At 39.5% G+C, this 13,969-nt stretch overlaps 1 long non-coding RNA gene across 1 annotated transcript; it reads left to right on the top strand.

Moving 5' to 3' along the window:
• The first annotated feature begins 4,564 nt into the window (after positions 1-4,564).
• On the top strand, positions 4,565-11,350 carry LOC140595928 (uncharacterized). Its single transcript, XR_011997903.1, has 3 exons — positions 4,565-4,663; positions 5,094-5,127; positions 11,270-11,350. It is a non-coding gene; the product is annotated as an uncharacterized lncRNA (long non-coding RNA).
• The last annotated feature ends 2,619 nt before the right edge of the window (positions 11,351-13,969 follow it).

The following is a 13,969-nucleotide window of genomic DNA, read 5'->3' as shown; positions in this document are numbered from 1 at the left end:
CACATTTCTAAATTAATAGCCCTTAAATATTTTATTTGTAGTTAATACATTTAAACTAATAATTCAAGTACATCTAAGATTTTTTTTTTTTTTTTTTAATTATGATAGTCACAGAGAGAGAGAGAGAGAGAGGCAGAGACATAGGCAGAGGGAGAAGCAGGCTCCATGCACCGGGAGCCTGATGTGGGATTCGATCCCGGGTCTCCAGGATCGCGCCCTGGGCCAAAGGCAGGCGCCAAACCGCTGCGCCACCCAGGGATCCCTAAGATTTATTTTTAAAAATCAGTGCTGCTATTTGATTACTTCTGGTCACTAGCTAGATGAGAAGGATGAGATGGAATTACACTAGATTGGTCCCTGCAGAACCGAAGATCAGTGAACTTGAAGCTTACTACAGCACCAAAAGAAAAAAAATACAGCTACCGTTGTAGCCACCTATGGGATAATAACAAATCTTCTAACATACTTGTATCTGGATTCCTAGAAACTGGGGTAGGGAAGACAAAATATAAGAAATAGTATCTGAAATTTTTCCTAATTGATGAAAACTATAAACTCACAGATGCGAGAAATTCAATAAGCAGAGTGACACATAAAACCTCACTGAGGTATACCATAATCAAATTGTTGAAAACAATTGGAAAGCAGCTGGAGAAAACAAAGACATTCCATGCAGAGAATGACTGTATTTTTCTTTCCTCAAAGTGCAAATTAGAGACCTTGGTATAACATCTGTAAAGTGCTTAAAGAAAAAGCCTGTTGACCTATAATTCTATATTCAGCAAAAATATCTTTCAGAAAAGGTGAGAAAAGATTTTTTTCAGACAGGGAAAAGATGAGTGAATTTTTCTCCAGTAGACCTGTTTTATAAGAAATGTCAATGAACAGAATAGAGTTCAGAAATAAATTTGTACCTCTTGGATAATTGGTTTTTGACAAAGTGCCAAAGTAATTGAGTGAGGCAAAAGTAATCTTTTTAGCAAATGGGATAACTATACACTCAAATGAGAACTAATCTCAACTTTTGCCTCTCACATATATAATATTAGTGCAAAATTGGGAATGCAAAATGAGTCATAGACTTAAAAGCTAAAATCCTAGAAATTACAGAGAGAAACTTACAAATTGCTATCTTGGGATAGACAAAGGTTTCTTAGGATACACAAGGCATGAATCATTAAAGAAAAGTAAATTGGAATATATTAAAATTAAAACTTAAATGCTCTTTGAAAGCAGTAAGAAACGGAAAGCTAAGTCACAGATTGGGAGAAAATAGTTGGAATAGATACATTTGATAAGGGACCTATATTTGGGAAATACAAGTAATGCTTATAGCTCATTAATGAAAAGTTAAACAGCCCTTTAAGTACTGGGCAAAATATTTGAATAGATTCTCCATGAAAGATACTCTAATTGCCAGTAAACACATAGAAGGATGCTCTACATCCTTAATAGAAAAATAAAACTAGGGACCCCTGGATGGCTCAGTGATTGAGCATCTGCCTTTGGCTCAGGTCTTGATCCCAGTGTCTTGGTACCAAGTCGCACACAGGCTCCTTGCATGGAGCCTGCTTCCCCCTCTGCCTATGCCTCTGCCTCTTTCTCTGTGTCTCTCATGAATAAATAAATGAAATATTTAAAAAATAAAACTACATGGAGATACCACTACAAGTACAAAATATTGGTGAAGATCTGAAGCAACTGGAATTCTCAAATATTGTTAGTAATAATGCAAAATGGCACAACCATTTATAAGATATTGGCAGGTTTTTTTGTTTTTGTTTTTGTTTTAATTCACTTGGGGGAGAGGGAGAGACGAGAGAGATCACAAGCAGGGGAAGCAGCAGAGGGAGAAGCAGACTCCCCAATGAGCAGGGAGTCCAATGCAGGATTCTATCCCAGGACCCTGGGATCAAGACCTGAGCCAAAGGCAGAGCATTGTCTGAGCCCCTAGGTGCCCTTAGCAGTTTCTTATAAAGTTAAACATGTGTTTATCATAGGATATGCATATAGGATGCATAGAATATGATAAGCATACAAAGTGTTGTATGTGAAGGAAAATGAGTGAAGGAAGCCAGATGCAAAAGAGTAGTTATTGTAAAATTATATTTCTGTGAAATTCTAGAAAAGTTAAAACATGTTCTTTGTAGCATTATTTACAATAGCCAACATATATCAAGTTGGGGGGCTGTTATTTTATCTAAAGGGACATAAGTTTGGTTTGACTTCCATCTAGTTTACTTCTTAAAGCTCTTTAAATGTTCAGCTACATGTTGGAACTCTCCAATTTGGCAATTTTCCATTTCATTGTACTCTTTCTGATTAAGTTCCCTATTTCAGGTGTGAGCCACTGACACCAAGAGAACGAAGCCCCTTTCTGTCTACTGTTTAAAAGTTTCCCGAAGTTCATTTTTAAAGTCTGTTATTAATTTATCATTACTTCCTTTACAATTTTGATTCTGCCTTCAATTATCCATAAAGGAAAGACTACACGTCCCTATGTAGTGCATTTAATATGTGTATTTTCCCATTTCAAAGCCATTTTCTTATGCACCATTGGGTTATTTAAATCTCTCCAGCTGTTCCCCATCCTGCTACTTTTAATCATTTTTAGCTTTTTGAGAGGCTAGCAATAAGCTAGCTAACTATAAATTAGATAGCCCAGGAAGATAGATATGTTTATATCACTAAAACTGGGCGGAAGCCCCAAGGAGGAGTCAGTGCTGCAGTTTAAGTCAGAAGATGGTCTCCTGACACAATTCATACTTGCAGCAAAAGGGTGTTAGTCTTCTTATATTCGGGCCTTCAGCTGATTAAATGAGGCCCACCCACATTACGGATAATCTACCCAAATCTGCTGGTTTAAATGTTAATCTCGTCTAAAATTGTCTTCATAGAAACTTCTGGAATAATGTTTGGCCAACTATCTGAGTATCATGACCTAACCAAATGACTCATAAAATTAACTGTCAGAGCTGCAATATAGGATTATATACTCCCCCCTTAGAGTAACGAAACATGAACATTTTGCCATGTTGTTTCACTTCTCCACCTCCCCCTCTACACAGTTTTTATCTAAACCATTGGAAAGTAAGTTTCAGAATTGTGTATCTCAATCCTAAATATTTCAACGTGCATTTCCAAAAACTAAGGACATTATCCTATATAAATACAAGAATATTAGCCATAGTTCCATAATATCTAATATTTAACCCAAGTTTAAAATTCCACCGTCTTTAAAATACCTTTGAACCAAGATCCCATCAAGGTTCACACATAGCATTTAGTTATTATGTCTCAAGTTCTTTTAAAAATTTTAGACTATCCTCCATTTATTTTTATGACACTGTAACTTTGAGGAGTCTAGGGTAGTGCACATATAGCATGTCCCATACACGCAATGTATTTGATTATTTATTATGCTGTCATTTCTGTAAGCTGGCTGGAAGTTGGCACTAAATACTTGATTAGATTCAAGTTAAACATTTTTGGCAAGAATATCTTACAAGTGATTTGTATACTTGGTATTATAGAACACATATATACACATAAATACATATACCCAGAACACACACATACACACATATATGCCACCGTATACGGTGGTAGGCTGTGTAATAGTCTCCAGAGATGTTTATATCCTAATATCTGGAACCTGTAAATATGTTATCCTAACATGGCAAAATGGGAGTTTGCAGATCTGATTAAGGATCTTGTGATGAGGAGAATATCCTGGATTTTCTGGGTAAGCCTGGTGTTATTGCAAGAGCCCTTATAAAAGGGAAACAGGTCAGAACCAGAGAGAAGAAGATGCAATAATGGAAGCAAATGTGGGAATGATGTGGGGCCATGAGAGCCAAGGAATGTAGACAGCATCTAGAAAGTAGAAAAGGCAAGAAACAGATTTTCCCCTGGAGTCTGCAGAAGGAGAGCAGCCATACTCACTCATTTTAGACTTCTGACCTCCAGAACTGTTAAATAATAAATCTGTGTTGTTTTACACCACTAAGATTGTACTAATTTGTTACATTGGCAACAGGAATTAATATACAGGATGATCCTTTCATGAATTCTGCTATAGTTTGCAAATTAATGATTCTCTCTATAATACCTTCCATTGGCATTCTATAAAACAGAGCCTCTTCCCTTAAAAAAACAAATCACCACAAATTCATGAATTGTAATCAGCCAATGCAGTATCAATAACAGTTACTATTATCTTGATGCTTGAATAGTCCCCAATTTGACCAGTGGGAGTCCCTATAATTTGTTTGCTGTGACAGGTAAAAACTATCATGACCATAGTTGTTATTAGTCTTTGAATGCTGCATTTTTTGTCATAATGAAAAATGGGATCTTCATTTCCTGCCTCAGTCCTGAAAAATCAGTGTTTTCTCTGAATAATCATGATTTCTTTTCAGGATGGTTGCTATAGACTGAATGTGTCCCTCCCTAGTTCATATGTTGAAATCCTAACTCCCAATATCATGTTATTAGGTGGAGTCGTCATGAGTGGGATTAATGTTCTCAAAAGGGAGACCCCAGAAATCTCCTTTTGCCATGTGAGGACACAACGAGATGGCCATCTACAATCCAGGAAGGGGGTTCTCACCAGGACTGAATCTGCCTCGCCTTGATCTTGGACCTCCCACTCTCCAGAACTGTGAGAAATAAATGTTTGTTGTTTAAGCCACCCAGTCTATGGTAGTTTTGTTACAGTAACTAAGAGGACTAAGAGGATAATGTTTAAAAACCAAGTTTTTGGGCATCTGGAAGCATTTTGACATTTACTATTTGCAAAGGAATGGCTCGTGTTTATATATATTTGAGATTTTGGATGATCCAAAATCATCCTCTGGTGACTTCTTATTAGCTGAGGATTATTAACTACTCTGCTATCAGGGACTGAAGGTGAGGGGCCTATTTCTGTATATCAATGATTGCAGATGTCTTAAACCAGTATAAAATGAAAAAGGCCATTGAACATGTGAATTCCATTCTCTTCCTTTGATGAGGCTTGCCAAGGTGATTTATTTTTTTAATTTTGATTTTTAAATGTAAATTCAATTAATTAACATATAATTGGTTTTCAGAGGCAGAGGTCATTGATTCATCACATCAGTCAAAGTAAGTAACTTTTGGAGGGTTAAATGTAGACAGTTTGCCTTTATTTTTGTCAACTTTATTTAAAATAATTTCTCTCCCCCCCCCCCCCCTTTATGCCCTAGCCCAGATTTATTCTGGTTTATAGTACTTATCATATCTGCCATTGTAGTATATATTACTTTGTTGATTTATTCCATTGTCTATATTTGCAACTCAGGCAAGGACTTTGTCTCCCTTGTTCACTGCTGTATTTTCAGGCCCCAGAACAATATCTGGTATATAGCAGAATTTAGTAAATATTAGTTGAATGAATAAATAAATGAGCACATCTCACTACTATTTAGTTTCCTGGCTCACATGACAGGAGAATTTCCCCTCTTGCTTTTGATTTGACATCCTAGCAAGCTGGATATGGTTTCTTTTATCATGTACACAATCCCTTTCTCAATGAGTAAATGATATTATTTGGTAAGTGACCTTACTTTTATAATTCTATGACAAATGTCACTTATTGTGAATACCACACGGTGGCGCTAATTGTGTATGGAATCTAAATGCCAGGCTGGGCGGTAATTTGATGGGGTCTGAAGTCACTGGGGAATGGGAGGATGGCTTTGCTTACGGACAGATTTTTGTAGCTACGTTATAGACACTGCTTAACAAAAAAGTTTCATGAGCAGAATTTATTGATGTTAAAAGGGTTAAGTGCATGATTCAAAGCAGAGGGAACTTACCTACGTCTTTTCTCTGATTGTTGGGACCATAGATTATATCATTCAGTTCTCCCGTGATTATTTCCATCTTCAGAAGGTTTTTTTCTGGATGATGTTATAGTATATCAGTCAGAATAATAATTATGCTGCAGTAAGAAACAATCTCCAAATATCAGGGGATTGAAGCAAAAAAAATTATATTTTTGTTTACACTACTTATCCAATATGAGATACCCAAGGACTCTGCTCAGCACTGGCATCGCCTGCCCTCCTGGACAGAGCTGATGAGCAGCCACTACCTGAAACGATGGTAAATGAAAAATACAGCTCTGAAGGGTCTCACATGAGCAATTAAATATCAAGCTTGGAAGTGATACAGCTCATTGGCCAGAACATGACCCTACTCAACTACAGAGAGCCACCAAGTATAATTCTATTGTGTGGCTGGAAGGCAGAGATTGAGAAGCATTTGGTGAATAGTAACAATTATTTTCCCATGCTGCAAGGAACTACCTCTCTTGTTTTAATTCTAAGAATGACTACTGTAGAGCCAGTCAATTCATACTCTTGATTCTGAAAGATCAGTAAGCTCAGTACAAAAAGGGACTTCCCAGATCCTCTGGTGACTTCTTATTAGCTGAGGATTATTAACTACTCTGCTATCAGGGACTGAAGGTGAGGGGCCTATTTCTGTATATCAATGATTGCAGATGTCTTAAACCAGTATAAAATGAAAAAGGCCATTGAACATGTGAATTCCATTCTCTTCCTTTGATGAGGCCTGCCAAGGTGATTTATTTTTTTAATTTTGATTTTTTAAATGTAAATTCAATTAATTAACATATAATTGGTTTTCAGAGGCAGAGGTCATTGATTCATCACATCAGTCTTATATAATACCCAGTGCTCATCACATCACCCAGTTACTCCATCCCCCCACCCCCTCCTCTCCAGCGACCCTCCTTTTGTTTCCTATGATTAAGAGTCTCTTATGATTTGTTTCCCTCTCTGATTTTGTCTTGTTTTATTTTTTCTCTCCTTCCCTAAAATCCCATTTTGTTTCTTAAATTCCACATATGAGTGAGATCATATAATTATCTTTCTCTGATTGACTTATTTCACTTAGCATAATACCCTCCAGTTCCGTCCACATCATTGCAAATAGCAAGATTTCATTTCTTTTGATGGCTGAGTAGTATTCCATTGTATGTGATATACACATCTTCTTTATCCATTTATTTGTCGAAGGACATCTGGGCTCTTTCCAGAGTTTGGTTACTGTGGATATTGCTGCTATAAATCTTGGGGTGCAGGTACCCCTCCTGGATCACTACATTTGTATCTTTGGGGCAAATACCCAGTAGTGCAATTGCTTGCTCTATTTTCAACTTAACAGAAGTACAGAGATAGTATACTTTGGGCTGGTATGTGAACTCCACAGAGTCTTTGGGGGGGCCAGCCTCCTTCCAGTCAGTATTGCCTTCCTTCAAGTATGACCCTTGTCCTCATAGTACAAAATGACTGAGCTCCAGCCATTATATCTATATTCCAGCAGCAGAATAGGAAAAGAAAAGAATAAGCAAAGGGTACCCATCAGCTGTCTTTTAAGATGCTCTCTCAGAGATCACACAAAACACTTCCATTTAATTTCATTGGCTAGGAATTAGGCATATGGCCAAACATAATTTTGTTAGGGCTGGGAAATACAGTCTTTTGCTGGGCACAATTTATTGCCCAAATAAAACTAAGGGTCCTAAGACTAAAGGAAGAGGAGGAGGCAACTAGTAATTTGCCCTAATTGGGTTCCTTGAGTCATAAGTCAGTGTGGACTCTGGTAGATGGCTGACAGGTTTGCTTTGCCAGCTTCACTGACCAAGAGCTAGCTTTTGGAGACCCCGTCACACTTTCTAAGTAGGGTCTAGTAATAGTCCTAAACATTGCCCAGCTAATTTTTAAAACCTAGATGTAATAGAGCACCCAGAGAAGACTCTCAATCCAGAGCTGCTTAAGAATGCTCCAAATAATCTGTCCAGACCTCTGAGGGCTCACTTCCTGTTGTTTATACCATACATTCCTGCCTGGAGGACTCTGGAGATAGTTTATCCCCTCTTCAAAAATAGAAACCTCTTGACAGTCCTCCCCTCCATCCTATAAACCAATCAGTCTATTGGATATTTTATCAAAATTTACTTCATTTGCTTGCTTAATGAATTACAACTCAATTTCAATTTTGTAGGAGAAGTTACAGCATCTTTTGCCTTCATGGGAAGAAATCCATCAGGAGCACTGGAAAAAGTAGATAATCAGGTCCTTTGATGAGCCTTCCTTAGCCTCTAAGTGCAGAGGAGCTATGGGCAAAGCTCTATGGGTTTAGCAGAGCGCCTCATCTGCCCTCCTCCCCACCCCCTATCCTGGCTTTATTGATTCTCAGAATATGCATTGTAATATGACACCCCACTCAGGGAAAAAGCTCCAACAGAAAAAAAAATGCGGTTTATCTCAAACAGAAATAGCCAATTCCAATAACTGACCTTGTTAACTAATTTATTGCTAGGAAAGAGATTTCCTAGTATTGATTCCTAAAGGGGGAAAAAATCCAACTTTAAAACCAACTTAAAATTTATACCACATAACAAATCACATATTTTAGTTACCATCAAGTTCTTTGAGGCCACATTTTTAACTAGGGAGTACATCAAGGGGTAGCATTGTCCAAAAGAAGCCATTCTGTGTGGCTTGATTGGGAGTTTTACCTGATTCCCTACGTCCTTCCTTATGGCTAGTCTCTAGCCTCCCATTCCTTCTGTTCCCCAGGCACATGGAGGTTCTCCCTACCTTGGCACCTTTTGAAGAACTATCCCTTTGCCAGCTATATGCTCTTTGTTCAGATCTTCAATGGCTGGTCACTTCTTGTCATCTAGGTTCCAGTTTCAATGCCACCTCCTCTGTGAAGACTTTCTGTTCATCCAATCTAAAGCCGCCTGACCCAATCATGTTCTGGTGTTTTTTTTTTTTTTCTCAGAGCATTTACTGTCATCCAATGGTCTCTTTTTTATTCGTTTGCTTATTGTCTGTCCTCCCTCTGCTAGGATGGGGCCTTGTGGTTTCAATCTAGTGCCTCATCCTATCTGGCAAAATATCCTTTATCTCCCTGTTGTTCAGTTCAGGGCAGCGTTTCTTGATCTTGGCACTACTGACACTTGGGGCTACTTACTTTTTGTTGTGGGAGGAGCTATCTTTTTCTGTGGAGGGTATTTAAAGGTATCTCTGGCCCCCTGGTTGTGACAACCAAACATGTCTTTGACATTGCCAAGTGTCCCCTGGGGAACAAAATCGCCTGCAATTGAGGAACACTGGTCTAAGCTATCGGCTGCTGTGTTGCTGTGTTGGTGTTCAGGAGGCAATATTGTCTGAGAGTGATCACACCTATCATTTATTAATTGCCTACAGATGGGTTTCATATATAATCAATGCAACATCCCTTACAATAGGTACTATTATTATTCTCATTTTACAGCTTGGGAAACTGAAGCACACGATGGATTAATTTTTCTAAGTTCACACCATTAGTATATGGTGAAGCCTGGGATTCAAACCAAACAACAGTCTCCAGAACTCTGTGCCAAGAGGAATGGGCACTGTTATGGGCATCTCACTGCCCTGCCTCTGGTGGCAGAAACAGGGCATCAGATGGGCTCCCATCCCTCCAACCCACACGGCTATTCATTCAGTGACCGTGGGCAAGTGACAACATCCCTCTCCAAGCTTCATTTACATCTGTATATAAAAACAAATAAAAAAGTCAATTTAAAAAATGCAGAGTTGCATTAGTCATTGATTGCAATAGCATATCTGTAAACACCCTGGTATGTGGCTCACAGTTAGTCCTAAATTCATTTCTGCTCTCCTTCCCTTCCCCTTGGCTCCACACTCCAAGTACCAAATGCAGGTCCTAAAGATCTTGGTTAGACAAGCCCATGGTGGAAATCTAACCTTTAACCAATCTGCAGGGTTTTTGTCATTCTTGGCCAGGAGCAGGTGAAAGCAGCCCCCTTAGAAACAGCTTGCTGGGCTGGCATCTCACCCTCTTCTGCTAATGACCAACAGCCAGCCACAAACCATCAGCACTTCCCCATTAAGCCAAATGGAGCTTTTAAACCTATACTGATTAGATACCCTGGAGCCTGGCTGACAAGTAGCTTTCCTGCTCCATTTCTTGATGTGAATGAATTAATTGCCCGACCTATTGTTTTCTAACATGGCCAATTAAAGGAGTTTTCAGATAACTAGCACAAACCCTCTGGCCAGCAGGGGGCCGCCTTTGCCAACATAACTGTGTTGGTGCTCAGGTTAGCCCGCAGAGCCCCACCAAAAACTGGGTACCTTTGAAGTTTGCTTAAAAAAAAAGAAAAAAAAAGAAAAGTTTGCTTAGAACAGGGGTTCTAAATTTGGGGGCCACTGATCTCCATTGATAGACTACTGTGACCTTAGATAGGGCAAAAAACTATGTTTTATTTTCACTATCCTCTTACTAAAATGTAGGATTTCTTTCAATTATGAAGTGTAGGCAACAAATCACAGATATTTGTAGATCCACCATGGGTGCTGCAGAGATCTTGAAATATTGGTTGTATCCCTCATTACTTCAAAATTACAGTAGCAGGAGGACCTCCTGCTGGATCTTGTGATTTAATACCTTAAAAAGAAGCACATAAGGACTATATCACGAATTTGTTGTTTTGTTGTTGGTATTTTAATATTGGTGTCAGTAGTTTTATTTTATTTTGTTTTGCTTTTTAACATATTCTGAAAAGAGGCCCATGCACTTTATCAAGCTGTCAAAAGTATTCATGGTATAGGGATGCCTGGGTGCCTCGGTCACTTACACATCTCTTGATTTCAGTTCCAGTCATGATCTCAGGTCATGAGATCCAGCCCATGTTGGGCTTTATGCTGGATGTGGAGTCTGCTTGAGATTCTCTTCCTCTCCCTCTGAGCCTCCCCGCACTGTGCATGCTCAGGTGTGTGAGCGTGCTCTCTTTCTCTCTCTCTCTCTCAAAAAAGTATCCATGATATAGAGAAAAGGTTAGGAACACTTGGCTGACAGCCCACTAGGCTAGTCTCTGGAAGAACGAAGTTAGTCTTCAAGGGAAGACTAATAATAATAATAATAATAATAATAATAATTAATAATTTTTCGTTGTGACTCATCTCTCTCCCCTCCATCTCCTCTGATGACATAAAGATGTGTCAAACATACCAAAACTATTAGTTACAATGCTTGGCAGTGCACAGTTTGTATCAGAATGAAATTTTAGTGTATTCAAAATTGTGTTGACCTAATTTTAGAACATTCAGGATGCCTGTCATTTTGGCCTTGGGGAGGAAGGGGTCTAGCTTTTCCAGCTGTCTCTGACTTCACATTTTTGCTATCCTTGGTTGATTTCCAGGGTTCGGGAATCATCTGGAATCATGAGTTTCTCTCTATGCTCAGCTCCGAGAGATAGAGTCACTTTTCAGTGAGAAGCCCTCAGCCTGTGGGAGTGTTGCTTCCAGAATCTGTTCTTCCACTCCTGTAAGAAACATTCTGAAATACATATACTAGAAGTGGGGATGTGGGGAGTTCCTTTCCCCAGATTCTTCTGTTTCTCTTCCCTCAGGGAAATAAAGCTAAGCCGGGCCAGGCTGAAGAGTCTAGTTTCCCCAACCAACGCTGATAGCTTATCCTGGGTCTTGGCCTCGGGAGGCATAGAAATGAAGCAAGTCCACATAGTAATCATCACTTTAGCACTTTCTCTCTGCTGGGTCTCTGTGCTGTCCTCTCCCCTACTACTCCCCAGGCCTGCCCTTTCATTCCTAGATCAAAGATTTTGTTTTGATTGCCTAGGAAAACAATGGCTCCTACGGTAGCAATAGTAATAAAACCAAAAACCATCCCTTTATTTATTCAAGACCTATAACATGCAAGTATTGTGTGAGATACTTCTCATTTAGCCTCCGAGTCAGCCATCATAGGTTGATAGTGATGTTTCCCGTTACCCGCCCCACACCCCAAAATTCATGTCCACTTGCAACCTCAGAATTTAACCTTATTTTGAAATAAGGTCTTTGCAGATGCAATTAGTTAAGAATCAAGATGAGATCATCTGAATTAGGGTTGGCCTGAATCTAACAACTGATGCCCTTATAAGACAAGAGACACAGAGGGAAGGGCGTGTAAAGATGAGGCAGAGATTGGAGTTATGCTGCCATAAGCCAAGGTATGCCTGGGGCCACCAGAACCCGGAAGAGGTAAGGAAAGATTCTTCCCGAGAGCCTTGAGAAGGAACGTACTCCTGCTAATACCTTGATATTGGACTTGATTTTCCAGAAGTATGAAAGTCAGAATTTCTGTTATTTTAAGGTTGTTGTTGTTGTTGTTTTTAATTACAGTAGCCATAGGAAACTACTATTCCAGCCAACAAAAGCAGTTTTATCACTCACCTTTGTCAAACGAAGACACCCAGGCTCAAGAAGCTGTGTACCTGTATAGATTTATAAAGATGGTGGAATTCCTGGGGTTTGTGCCCTGGTCTACGAAACCCCCAGTACCTTCCACCCTCCCTTCAGAGATAATATTGGATGCAATTAGTTGTTGACTTTGATAGTTGATTAAAGTAATTCATTTTCAGGTATGAGGGCTATTATATATGATATACGATAGCCCTATATACACTGGGCACAGGCTGTGACTACACTGAAGAGGGCATGGCATTCTCAAAGGACCTCCAGCCTATCTGGGGAGGGAAGAGGAGAAACAGGACCAGCTCTCCCCACTCCTTCTGCTTAGCTGTCCCTGGAGTTCTGACATGGAACCTGCACCCCAGACCATTCCTTGGGAAGGCTTGCTCTCCTCCCTGCACTCCCTTTCTTGCCCTCACTCTTTCTGGGGCTCTATAGATGTGCAGATGAAGAATCAAGATCTCTCTCTGAGGCAGGCATCTTGTTATTACAGTGAGCCCTCTATTTCCCAGCAGGGGGGGTCCAAAAGCCTACAAGGGACTTCATCATAAGCCCAAAATGGCACTATAAATGTTGTAGCTAAAATCATCTGATGGTGAACAGAAGAGGCTTGCTTTAGCCTAGGTGCACAATTTTTTTTCACAGGAACGTTTCTAAGAAAATGAGTGTCTGTGCTTATAAAATCACTCCATTCCTGAGACTCTTAGGGGTTCCATCATATTCTACAACTCAGGCCCAGTGGTGAGGTGTGAAGTTTCTGGGGATGTTGGACACCTGTGGACCCCATTAGCATGGTGGGCGGCTGGCCTATGACTTGCTTTGGTGACACTTCCAGGGATTCAGTGGTGTCAGGTCATTTGGCCAAGGGGCTGGCAGTGTATTAATGTCCCTATCCCTGGCTCGTCAAGAGTTACAAGGTTACACACTGACAGGAGAGTTTTTATTTAAAAAATAGGATTTCTACGACAAGATCAGTTTTAGTGTTGGCAGTCCTGGTACTGTCACTATAGGTAAAACTCATCACACGTTCAGATCCCAGCTCAGTTCTTACCAGGTGGGTGTCCTCAGGCAAGTTCTCAAGCATCCCTGGTCTCTGGACCTTTCCATTTTGAAAATACTAACTCATCTCAAAGGCCTGTGATAGACTGAGAATTTTAAAGTCAAACAGGATATAAAAATGGGAAAAAACAAAGTAATAAAAAATATGCATTATCCTCTCCCCAATTTAATATTAAGGGTTATAGTCAAATGTGGGATGATCACACACCTAAACGCCAAAAGCAAGAAACAGATTATCCTAAATGACTTTTTTTCTAAAAAGCTGTTGATCCTCTTCCTTTTTTTTTTTTTTCTCATCTAATTCCTAGCAGGAGAATAGATGATGGTGAATAATAACCTATGTCAAGTTGGCAGTTTTTGTACTTATGTAAAAGTTTGTGCTATTATCAGTCTTGAGAGATCAGGGGTCTATAAATATGTGAGGGAGCTTTTCTTTGTAGTTATGTTTTAGTCAGGACCTTTGAGTTCCTTTGTGTTAGGATCCTAGTGTCTTGCAGAAATAGCCTTCAGTATCAGCTGGTCCAACCTCCTCAAATGGACAGGGAAACAGAGGCCAGAGAGTCATACTCTAACAGGGGTTAATTCTTACT

The sequence above is a fragment of the Vulpes vulpes genome, chromosome 16 (assembly GCF_048418805.1).
Source record: "Vulpes vulpes isolate BD-2025 chromosome 16, VulVul3, whole genome shotgun sequence".
Classification (NCBI taxonomy): Eukaryota; Metazoa; Chordata; class Mammalia; order Carnivora; family Canidae; genus Vulpes; species Vulpes vulpes.
This window is presented reverse-complemented; position numbering and strand designations above follow the sequence as displayed.